The 12,458-nt window shown below is 40.5% G+C and overlaps 1 protein-coding gene and 1 pseudogene across 2 annotated transcripts in view; one reads left to right on the top strand and one right to left on the bottom strand.

The window, feature by feature from the left end:
- Pcsk5 (proprotein convertase subtilisin/kexin type 5) overlaps positions 1 to 12,458 on the bottom strand; it is a 424,235-nt gene that overhangs the window by 409,373 nt on the left and 2,404 nt on the right. The window lies entirely within an intron of this gene.
- On the top strand, positions 2,558 to 2,655 carry LOC127676606 (uncharacterized; annotated as a pseudogene).

Below are 12,458 nucleotides of genomic sequence, written 5' to 3'. Positions count from 1 at the left end.
AAGCCAGGGGAAGCAAGCCAGTAAGAAACATCTCTCCATGGCCTCTGCATCAGCTCCTGCTTCCTGACCTGCTTGAGTTCCAGTCCTGACTTCCTTTAGTGATGAACTGCAACGTGGAAGTGTAAGCTCAATAAACCCTTTCCTCCCCAACTTGCTTCTTGGTCATGATGTTTGTGCAGGAATAGAAACCCTGACTAAGACAAGCACTAATAGTTATTTTACTTAGGTCACTGTGGTTTATAGTTTGCCGTCACCCAATCTATCTAAGATAAACTTAACCAGAACAGGTAAATGAAGCAGGGTTATGCTTACTAGAATGGTTGACAAATGGGTACCTAATAATTATCTTCAGGGCTTTATAGATAATCACCCACTTTACTCATACAAAATATACTGTTCTTGTTGGGCATATTTTTGTCAACCTAGACATACCTCAGAAGAATAAATTTGAATTTAGAAAAAGCCTCCCTCAGACTGACCTATAGGCAAGTCCGTAGTGCATTTTCTTGTTTAATGATGGATCTAGTGTAAATCCTAGACAGGTGGTCTTGAGTTGTACAAGAAGTAGGTTGACCAAGTCATAAGAACCAGGCCAATAAGCAGGGTTCCTCTATGCCTCCTTCTTCAGCTCCTGCCTCCACATTCCTGCTGGGGCTTCCTATAGTAATGGAGTGTGATCTGAGAACTATAAGATGAAATAAACTCTTTCCACCCCAAGTTGCTTTTGGACACTGGGTCCTATCACAGTATAGATACCCTAAGGCATACATTATCCAGTGGTTTATCCAGAGATGTTGAAAAGAGAAATACCACTATACATAGTGTCAAATGACTGTAAATGCCACCACTTGAGAGGTGGAGTCAGCATGAGCGGGAGTTCAGGGTCATCCTTGGTCTCCATGGTGTTTGCGCTCAGTCTGCAATATCTGACCCTCTCTTAGAAAACAGAGAGAGGACATAATGATCAATTAAATGACATTCTGATTAGCATTCCTCATCAACTCTTCCCTTCTGCTTCAACAGATTTGTAAATGTGAATTTTGCATAAACAGAAGAATATGACTGTCTCATTTAGCATAGCACTTTCAAGGTTCCTGTAACAAATCCTAAGCAGGCTAAATTTTTTTTCTTAGAAAGCATTGATATTTACGCTTGCTACCACTTCCATCCCCAACACATACACACAAATGCTCTCTCTCTCTCTCTCTCTCTCTCTCTCTCTCTCTCTCTCACACACACACACACACACACACACACACACACACGCACACACACACACACTAACTAGTGCCGCTAGAATAAATAAATGGTCTTGGTGAGGAGAGATAGAAGAGAGAAATTAGTTGGATAGTTCAGATTAAGAAGATGCCAAAAGTCACTTACAAAGCTTTGAAAATGGCTATGTAGGTCTTTAATTCCACCCATTTTCTTAGTCATTACTCAAAAGAAGCACAACTTTTTCATATTCTCAATGTCTTTCTGATGATGGCTGCCATCTGAGCCTGTTTTCTGCAGCACTCCGGCTCTCTTACTCTTTCTCTGAAGCTATGCACCTTCCATTCTACAGGCCTTTGCTGCCACATGGCTGCTTGCTGACCTCCACTACTGAGCTTCCAAGCCTAACTCAAAATGCAGGAACTGCTTCCTCTCTCCTGTCTCTGTAGATTCTCCCCCAAGGCTCCTCAGTGCGGACTCTACTACTGCAACAACTTACAGCTTGCCTGCCCTTCTGTTTTCTCCCATACTTTAATAAAAAGTCTCTTTGAGCTCCCCCTGAATCCATTTTTAAATTCTTTTATTAACAAGAATAAACACAAAGAGGGGGCTTTAATTTGTCAGTAATGCAGGAGGCCCAAAGCAGGAGCACCTAAACTTTCCAGTTAACACCAGCATAAGCAAGTACTACCTTTCTAATTTTGAGTTATGGATATTTGACTACAATGTTAAAGACTCCGGGATTATCTCCCCTCCCTGCACTCTAGTCTAACTTGTGTGCATGACCAAGCTTTCTTTTGGCTGAGAAATTTCTATTAGAGAAAACAAGACACAAGCCTAGGAACATCAATATGGAGAGAATACAATATTTTCACAGTTGTAACAGTGTCTCAGTATAGGAAGATACCAAATCTTTTATCTATGAATATTATTACAAAAGAATAAGTCTTACCAATAAAATTTTCTTTAGAGAGCTTCGAAATCATCAGTTTCAAAGCTCTCTCATTCCTAACACACACACACACACTGAGAGAGACAGAGAGATAGAAAGAGAGAGAGAGAGAGAACAACCAAACCACATGGTAGGTTTCCTGGAATGCTGGGAAAACCATTAAGAAAAAGCCTGCTTTTAATACATCTGATTTCAATGCTGGCATGGTATCCAAAATGTAATTTTCCCAAGAGAGAATTAACCACTCAGATAATGCACAGAAAATTACACTAGCAACTTAATGTTTCCTTTGTAATTCTAACTCTAAATTAACATACAGATTAACATACAAATGCAAACAAGATTAACCTATTGTATAGAGCAACCTTAAAATGCTATATATTACTGATCATTTTTTTTTGTCTCCTAAGCATGAGGATTGGATGTTCACATAAGTGTGTGACATTCCTCCCTCACACCTTTTGATGTCACACATTACCCATCTGACATGAAGAAAAATCATTCTGTATTATAAAAAGGACACTGTATAAATAAATCTAAAATCCATATCCTACAGGCAGTAAAACTTAAGACAAGAATACATAAAGCAACATGTTCAGAACTCTGTTTCTCTGTCCTACGTTATATATATGGGGCAGGCTTTATGACATATGAATACATTATAATTATTTATCATAATTCAGAGATGGAAAGCAGGCTATGTGATTACCTAAGCTGTAGTAAAATATATATGGCACAGTACTTTAAAGCAGGTGTGGTAGAAAACACCTGATCTGTAATCCCTGCATGGGAGGCAGACATAGGAGGGTCACTGAGTTTGAGATCAGTCTAGACTCCAGACAGAGAAGCAGGGAATCCTGGACTTCACTGAAAAGACCCAGTCCCTCAAAACCAAATGTGATATAGCTACTGCCTCCAAATTGAACCTCTTCTTCCCAAAGGAAAGAAGGGGAGTCATAATATCCAGGAAAGGCTCAGAAAACTCACAGATTTACAAGATTCACAAAACCCTTCCCCAAGCAGTAATCTGTCAGAGACAGGACTCTTTAGTGGGCCTGTCTGCAAACTGTACCAGGAGCTTCAGGTGTACGGTTTTCTTGAGTGGTCACCCACGCTCAGATGGGGTTTTTGGTGACCTAGCTACCTTTGAGTCTTCCACACTTCTGCAAATAACCCCTCACTCAGGCTGCTGTAAGGAACCCCCGTAAACACAGTAGCCCAATAAAAGACATTGAAATAGAAGAGTGGTTTTGGTTTGTCATGTGTGCCCTACCTGGGATGAAAAGATATTTGCTCCTGGCTCCCCAGGAAAAGTCATAACACCAAAAGGAAAAAAAGAAATCAACTTTAAGTATCATTTCTGGTCTTACAATCTCTGTGTACACGGTTTCTTCTCTATTCAGTGCTCAATGCAATCTTCAGTTTTTAAGTCAAATAAAAGGAAAAAAAAAAACCCCACACATTGGGAGTTGAAAGCAATCACCTATGTGTCTGTCTTTATCCCTTAAGTTGGTACAGGACCCGCAGTGCAAATAATAACACACAGTAGTGGAAAGCAGAGATAATGTCTACATTTATCCAAGGAGAATTGAAATGTGAGGCAAACTCCACATCTATCAGCGGGTGGGGGGGGGGTTCTACAGCCCAAATCACTCCAATCCCCATCTATCCCACACTGATAACCCTTCCCTCTCAGCTTCAGCTTATTAACCCCTTCTAACCCGCGGCTCTCAGCTGGTCACTCTCTGGCCAACCACCTGTGCCATACCTTAGACCTTACCATCAAACAGAATTATGACGGGGAGAAGCTTATGAAAATCCCCTGGGCTGGGGCATATGCATATAGTGGTGCATACTTATAATCACTAGAGAGGCAGAAGCAGGAGGATTACTCCAAGCTCCAGGCCAGCCAGGACAGATAGAGACTCTCTTTCAAATAAACAACAGCCACAAAACCCCTTTGGAATGGCTCTTATCATTCATTTATTGAATTAGCCTTCCATTTTTATTTTGAATTTACAGCCCTATGCTCACCCTATTCCTCAGTCTTTACCAGTTACCTCTCCATCTAGATACTGTCAGTCATTTCAAAAGAGTACTCTTGTGTTCCAGGACTTGGTCCCTCCCACCCACGGAGTCTCCTTTTTGCCTTCCCTCTAACCTGGCAAATTCCACTCCTCTAATACGAAGGACAAAATGGTACAAAACCAATCAATGATTCATTTCTTTTACTTGTCTGTTTAATCGATACCTACTAAGCTGTAAGTACGAGCAACAAATGACCACATTTCTATTTGGAAATTTGTTTTAAAGTGGCTTATCTTTTTTTTATGAATTTTCTAAAATATATTTCAAACACGGGAGCATGCAGACATCACTTCCTTCCACAGTCCGCACTGCTCGCTCTGTCGGCGCCCTCTGTTCAGTGGCTGACGCAATCACGACCACTCTATACATTGCTTGTTTCCATCACAACATGAGCGCCTCTGGTTCACCACTCACTTTCATTCCTGTGAGAATTCAGAGGCACCAACGTGTCTGTGTCTCTTTCTTTCATGTGTCCTCCAGCCTAAGCTCTTTGTACCTCCAGTCTAACATATCCACTCTACTGCGCTTTGGGTTGTGTTGTGTTGTGTTGTGTGTTGGGGACATAAACATAAATGGAGCACTGAACTGTATGCAAAGAGCTCACTGGCTAGTAGAAAAATAAAGGTCTAAATGTGTGTGGTGTGTGTGTGTGTGTGTTACACACACATGGTGGTGATCTTTTTTTTTTTCTAATCTCAAACATGTTTGAAAGTGACACCATCCATGAAAATAAATTAATAGACTGAAGTAAGTTAATGAAGGTTAAGACAAATTTTTTTAAAAAAAGATTAAGTGGCATTTTTTATTTATTAATCGTGTAACCTGTGTCAGTGACATTTTCATTAATCCTCACAGCAATCCTGTGAGGAGGAAATAATGTTATTATTTCCCTTCACACTCGAAGAAACGGAGGCAGAGAAAGCTTAAGATGACCACCTAGGTACCTCCAGCTTAGAAGTAATAGCATTAGGGTTCAGAGATCTTTGATCCTAGATCTAGGTCCTAACTACAGTATGTTGGTGAGAAAAAGATGGAGAGGACAGACAGACAGAAAACTCAGCAGAAGCAGAAGTGCAGGTAATGGCTTTGCACTTGCTCTGCATGGGCTCACAACCCATCTCCATCCCAAGGTGAACTTGATCACCCGCTAAGAACTCTGCTCATTCCCACCCTGCTGGATGCTCCCATAGCACACCTTACTGCTGTGGAGCCGCTGGACACATTCTCTCTTTCAGGACCTCTTAGATGGCACCTTCCTGCTCTGCCCTCCCTTTGCCCACTGCCTTCCTCCTTTGCTTCCTAAAGGAGGGCATCCCCCACCTTTCTTTCGCAGTGCCCCCTTCTCTAGCCATGTGTTGTTCCTCAGCAGTTCATGGTCACAGTGCACTTCCTACAAACTTCCACAGTTCATGTGGAGGTGGGTGAAGGGTAAAATCTACCTTCAGAGATCTTGACTTCTTTCCTAGGCTAAATACTCTCCCACCGGCGGAAGTTTCATGTGCCTGCCTTTTTATATGATGCCGATGACCTCAACTGTATGTAGAATCTGAAAGGAGTGGGGACACAAGCCATTGAGAAACAGAGTAGAATGGTAGGTATCATGAAAGAGAAAGAGGAAATGATACGCTTAAGTCAAAAAGAGTAGAATTATAGATGACAAAACACTTAGGGATGTCATGGACAACAGGAATGCTATAAATACACAGTATTTATTATTTATTGAAAACTGACAACCAACGGACTAGGTTTTAGGTACTCCTGTTAAAAAAATAAGCTGAAGAGATGACTCAGAGGGTAAGAGTAGATGTGGTTCTTGCAGATAACCCAAGTTCAGTTCCCAGCACCCATGTTGGGCAGCTGTCAACGATCCACAACTTCAGCTCCACTTCTGCCGACTCCAGGCCAGTACACCCACACAGGCACAAACAGACAAATTTCATATTTCAAATTGAAAAACACAAAATTTTAAAACTAAAAATATTTTGAAATAAATAAAAGGGCGAGAGATTTGAAAAATGACAGATTTACCTTTTTCTCACTATGTGTGTATACATCTACATACACACACATACACATATACACTCATCTGCCAAAACATGATACTATACACATTAAAACCTATGATAGCAAAAAGAACTAAGGTTTAATCTATATCTCACTCCTTAAAAATGCCCCCACAGATTGCTCAAATGGTACCAATGAATCCATGTTCTTCAGGTCCCGAGGCTATAATTGCAGCCATCCTGACATTCATCCTCCCTCAATCCACACTTCCACTTAGTCACCAAAACCTACTAAATATACTTCCTTAGGAACTTCCAAATCTTTCCGATCTTAGTAGTAGGAGTAACCTTTATCTTCACCTGCTTCCTTCAGTTCATTATGAATATTCCCCAGGCATGAAGAGGGCAGGTCTCCACTGCTCCACCGAAAGACTGTTGGGAGTAAAGATCCCTAATCCCAGAGCACATCTCACAATCTGTAGACCTGGAGAGACTCACATGTTTGTTGTAGCAACATATGTGGTATTCTCTCCTCATAGAACATAGTATAACTAATCATAGTATACATAGTAAAGACAGGATAACTAATCCTCCCTGGTAATGTTGGAGCTACCTAAGCACTATGGCCTTCTGTAATCATATCAGTAGTGGGGTCATTCCCTGTCCCACATCTGTTTTCTCTTATTCTAGTAATAGAATTTCATTTTCCTTTAGGGAACTGCTGCTCCCCAAATGCTGGACTGCCAGCAGAGAACACTTCACTCCTTTCAAAGCAAGACATGTGGCTTTAGATGACCCACCCATGAACCACTATCCGTTTGGACAAATGACTGGCCCAAACGTTGGGTACATGGCCCCATTCAATGATCAGAACTCACTATCTTCCTTTTAGGGGTTTAAGGCCACCTCTCGGTAAGGGAATTACTAAGACTCACAAGACCTTTGAGGCTTTGTGGAAAACATTTGCCTGAAAATGAAGCTAACATGCAAAAATGGAGAATCAAAGAAGTTAGCATCACCTCTGGCTTTTGAGCTATACAAGTGCAGAGTCTTTAAAACAAAACAAAGAACTTGGCTGAAGAGGTTCAGAATTCACAATTCTTCACACGAAGAAGGTACATAAATGCCTACAAACTAGGAGGTGCACATGCCAACATCCCTTAGGTAAACCTCTACCTGGATTGTGAACACTTTTAAGATTAAACTCTTTAATGTTTCGGTAATAAAAACAAAAAGCATTATAATTAATGTAAGTTAGTTTAGCTCAGGATATGTTCTTCTATTTTTTTTTTTAAAGTATAGACCACTTAAAATTCTATAAAACAAAATAAAAAATGTTACTTGCTGTTTTCAGAACTGTGCAACAAGGCATGTAGATGGTTTCAACTGATAGACTTTCCCCCCACCCCCCACACACACCGTGTCCACATCTGCTTGCCATTGTGTATTTAAGTGACATGAGTTGTGTTCTGGACACCTGTACCCAAGATGGTTCCCTCTGTCTTCTTTATAGGCCTCCAATGTTTCATGTTTTATTTCCTCAATCTTATTTAATATACATTAACAATGGGGTTAAATTAAGAAGCTGGTATTTTGATTTTGTAGCCCCTACAAGTAAATATCAGGCCTGTCCAACCAGGAGCCTGGAAGGCTTAGCTGCTCATCAGTTTCTTTAAAAAAAAAAAAAAAAAAAAAAAAGTACAGACCACATAAATTCTGTAAAAAAAAAAAAAAAAAAAAAAAAAAAATGCCACTTGCTGTTTTGAGCCTCAAGCTCAAAACTGTGTTCATGGCTCTTGGGCAGAAGTCTAGGTAGCCCTCAGTATCCTCTTAGGGAAATCAGGTACAATGTTGTCCAGTTTTCCCTTTTGTCCCCAATTACATTCCAAAGGAAAATCACAACTGTTCTACTTCCCAAAACCCCAGTGGTCAAAATATCCCTTCATTTTCCTTTGAGCTGAACCTGTTACTCTCTAGGGTCCTTATAGAACATAATGCTTTTAGTGCATTATTTTAGTCAAATATTCATCTTCCCTATCAGTGCTTCTGATTTTAGCAATCTCCCTAAATGGGCTGAACAGTGGTGCCCTATTTTATAAATAAGGAACAGAGGGTCTGGTTAATTAGCAAAAGAAAGCACACACACACACACACACACACACATACTCCTACTCTTATTTTCTTCCTGCTTTCATTTCTCTCCCAGGACTCACTCAAATCAACACATTTATTGATATTAATCGCTCTCTTTGGTACTCTCAGATGTAGAGATGCGCACTATGGAAACTAATGAGAATGATACACAAGTAATTTCACTCTTAACTGTATGCAATGTTTACTTTTATGAAAGCAAAAATAGACAAATGCATAAACATCACTGTGTGTGTGCATCTTCCAGCATGCGTTGATGTCTGTAGGCTTTCGATTTTTATCACACAGGAAGCCCAAACTGAATGAGTGAGTAATATGGTTGCAAGGCAAAAGGATACCTGGAGATGATTCTGCCTTGGGGAGTGTCCAGGCTCTGCTTCTTAGAACTTGAACCAATAACACAACTACCCCTCCCATCCCAAGGGGTGTTTCTGGGTCAGGAATCCCTTTCTCTGGACATTTTCCCAGCATACTATGCTGCTTTCCTGGCTGACCTTTCAAGTTAAAACCTCTGGATCCAAGCCCATGAAAGATTGTGATAAGGGAAATTCAGTGGCTTTGGAGCTTATAAGAGAAAAAAAGGAAAGAAAGAAAGAAAGAAAAGATTTTCAAAAATTTAAACAAAACCCCGAAGGACTCACATAAGCCATTCTTTGTCTATGAGGTTAATACAGCAGATGCACACACACACACACACACACACACACACACACACACTCCATCATCATCAGGTCATGGCCTTCGATAGCTTTGTCCAGTAAACATTTCCCTGCTCTGGTTCAGTCTCATCGTAAGAAGCAGGCATGTGAAAGCAGCTAGCCCAGGCAGGACTAAGGTTTGTGGGTGTGGAGAGCTGTCCTGTGCAAGACCAGATGTTTATCACCTCAGGACCAAAGTGGGATTAACCATCCATTTACTCTCAGGTTTACAAAACGCCTACAGATTTACTAGGGGAACACAGTCCACTCAAGTACAGCCAATCAGGCTAGTCACATCCCCTATTTGTATACTACCCATGAACACCCAGAACTCCCTCTTGAAGATTCATCAGTACTTATGAATCCTATTATTCACTGGTCAAAATTAATCAGGAAATCAGGCAGCTTCATGACATCTTTGAATAAGGTTCTTCCTGCTCAAGGTAATTTCCTGCTTACCTGAGAAATCACATGACTTTACCCTATATAAATAGCATTCACTTTTAACATTTAAATTCAAGTAAGATTTAACACAGTGTGCTAAGGTAAAATGCTTTATTATATAGTTATTCTTTAGATATTTTCAGTTTTAGCCAGTATGTCATATAGCCCAGGCTAGTCTCAAGATGACCTTGAACTATATATAGCTCAGGATGACCCTGAATTTCTAATCCATGCACCACTATGCCCAATTTATGTGGTGCTAGGGACTGACCTCAGCTATTTGTACCATATTACCAGAATAAGCTACATCTCTAGCCCTTGTTCTTTACATATTGTCCTTTCCTTTCTTCTATCTCCAGCAAGCTTAGTCTATATTTAAGGCTACAACAAAGATTAATAAGAGAAGGTGGTACCCAACGTCCAGGGAAATCAGCTCTCATGTTTTAAGTTTAACCTAAAACTGTTCTGAAACTGTCTTAACTAGTTAGCTAAAATAGAAAATCATTCTCCCTGTATACAAAACTCACCTAACTTAGCCATAAAAAAAAAAAATTCACTTTCTGACATCTACATTTTGTATCTTCCATTGTAAAAATGTCCTTCTTTCGCCATATCTAAATAACATTTAGCTCTTGCTTATTTAAACATTCCTCCTCTGGTTTGAATCCAGCAACCCTTTAACAGCAGGCCTATGTGTGAGCTGAGCAGCACATAACTTAAAACTCACTTGATTATCTCCAGATTGATCACTTTACAGATGAAGGCACAGGGGTGCCATTAAGTTCAGTGACTCACTCCTCTGTAGTCTGCATACCCAGATGTTCTCTGGGACAGCCTCCTGTAAAGCAAATCCCCAGGGTGGCTTCCATTTGGCTTTATCTTTGTGGAGATTTGCTCAAGATGTACCATGGCTGCCGTTAAGTAAAACTACCACTGGTAACCTCACTCTTGGAATCAATGACGGTAGGCAGTTCACAGAAGGATAAATACAGCAAATACCCATTGCAAACCAACTCTTTGCAAGAAGCCTTCTCCCCCGATTCAAATAACCAGAGATTATTTCCTCTCTATACAGATTTATTCTACCTAAATTGTATCTGACCTTACACTTTTACATGTTAGTTCCCTAACCAGTCCACAGCTAGCCCAAAGACTCAGAGAATCAAGGTTTCTTCTCTCTCAACCAAGCATATCTCCCACCCTTAGGCATTCTAATAGGGCAGCAGTTCTCAGCCTTCCTAATGCTGTGACCCTTTCATACAGCTCCTCATGCTGTGATGATCCCTAACCACAAAATTATTTTCATTGCTACTTCATAACTGTAATTTTGTTACTGTTACGAATCATAATGTAAATATCTGATATTTCTGATGGTCACAAGCACCTCTGTGAAAGGCTGACTGGACTCCCCCAAAAGGACCCACAAGCTGAGAGCTACTGTAATAGCAGCATTGCTAGATACTCCAGGAGTTCCTAGTGGGACTCAGCTCATCAACTGCAGGCATCGTACAGCTGACAGAGCAAACAAAACTTGATACTATACGCTGATAAATTAGCAACCACTAACAATGGTTAGGGCTAGGCATCACTTCAGAATTCTAAAGTGTAGATCACTCATAAAATGCAAGCATGTTAATGAAAACCAAGAAAGCATAATGCTCTCTCCATGACCACAAGCAAGACAGTCCTCATTACTGGTTCTCTCTAGAAGGCTTTTGTGCTTGTTTGGTTGGTTGGTTCTCCTGTTTCTCTGAACATCCTATCTTCCCTGAACAGGAAAGAGAGCCTCCTAGGCTTTTCTGAAGAAATCTCCAGGCCAGAAGTCTTACCTTTAATTACTAACATCCTACAAAAAAAAAAAAAAAAAAAAAAAAAAAAAAAAAAAAAAAAAACCACTGCATTAATACTGTTTCTAAGAAGACAGTCAACATTGTAGCTTTAGTGTGGTGAAAATTTACTACCTTACTCACCTAGACTATCATAGTGAAGACACACACACACACACACACACACACACACACACACACATTTCTTGTTACGATTTGTGACACTTGTGATAACACCTCCAATCCTCAACACAACTGGGTAAAAATGGGAAAACATTCCAGAGACATTTGCAAATTATTTACTGCCCTAAGCCAGCCACATCTGGTTTATTGCTGGGAAGAAAGAATAACAAAAGGAGGTCTACAGTGTTAAAAGGTCAGTGCAGTAAAGGGTGAATAAGATAAGAAATACCTTCTGCCCTTACAGTGCCAGGGTCTTACACACAGGAACTCAATTTACCACGCCTAAGTCTAGACCAAAGCTCACACCCCTTTGATCCACAGGGAAATGTTTTACACTGTACAATAGCAGATCTTTTTACACTAGTGATTACATCAATTCAGTGGTCCTCTGTAACTACTGGCAGGGCTGTATTTCCACCGCGGGGTTGTAGAAAATTGCATTAAATAGTATTTTATGTTATGTGTATATAAACTTTCTTAGTATTCTTCTTAACATGAAAAGCTGTGGTCCCTCACTATAAAGGCTTTTGTAAAAAGTCAATAGAGGCTATAGGATATTACCGAGTGTGTTTGCTTGCTTAAAGTGGAAGAGAGAGGAGTTCTCCCCTCTAACTAGAGGCTTTTGGATTCTGTACTCTAAGCTCTATTCTGAGACCAGGAGGATAGGAGTCTCTCTAGTTTAGAAGCATCCTAGTATCAGCAAGACTAGGTCCTTCTAAACTAAATATTAGTGAGCCATGACTGGATATTTGCCTGCAGTGGACTGAGCTACCCAATCAGAATTCAGGGGCATGGGGATTTTACTCGATCCTTCTGCACACTGGATAGAAGGCTTCTCTAATCGGCAAGATGCACAGGAGAGCCAGCCTGAAGCAGAATCCTAGGTCCCCACTCTGGC

This window comes from Apodemus sylvaticus, chromosome 1, assembly GCF_947179515.1.
Source record: "Apodemus sylvaticus chromosome 1, mApoSyl1.1, whole genome shotgun sequence".
NCBI lineage: Eukaryota > Metazoa > Chordata > Mammalia > Rodentia > Muridae > Apodemus > Apodemus sylvaticus.
The sequence above is the reverse complement of the archived record's forward strand: the minus strand, read 5'-3'. Positions and strand labels throughout refer to the sequence as shown.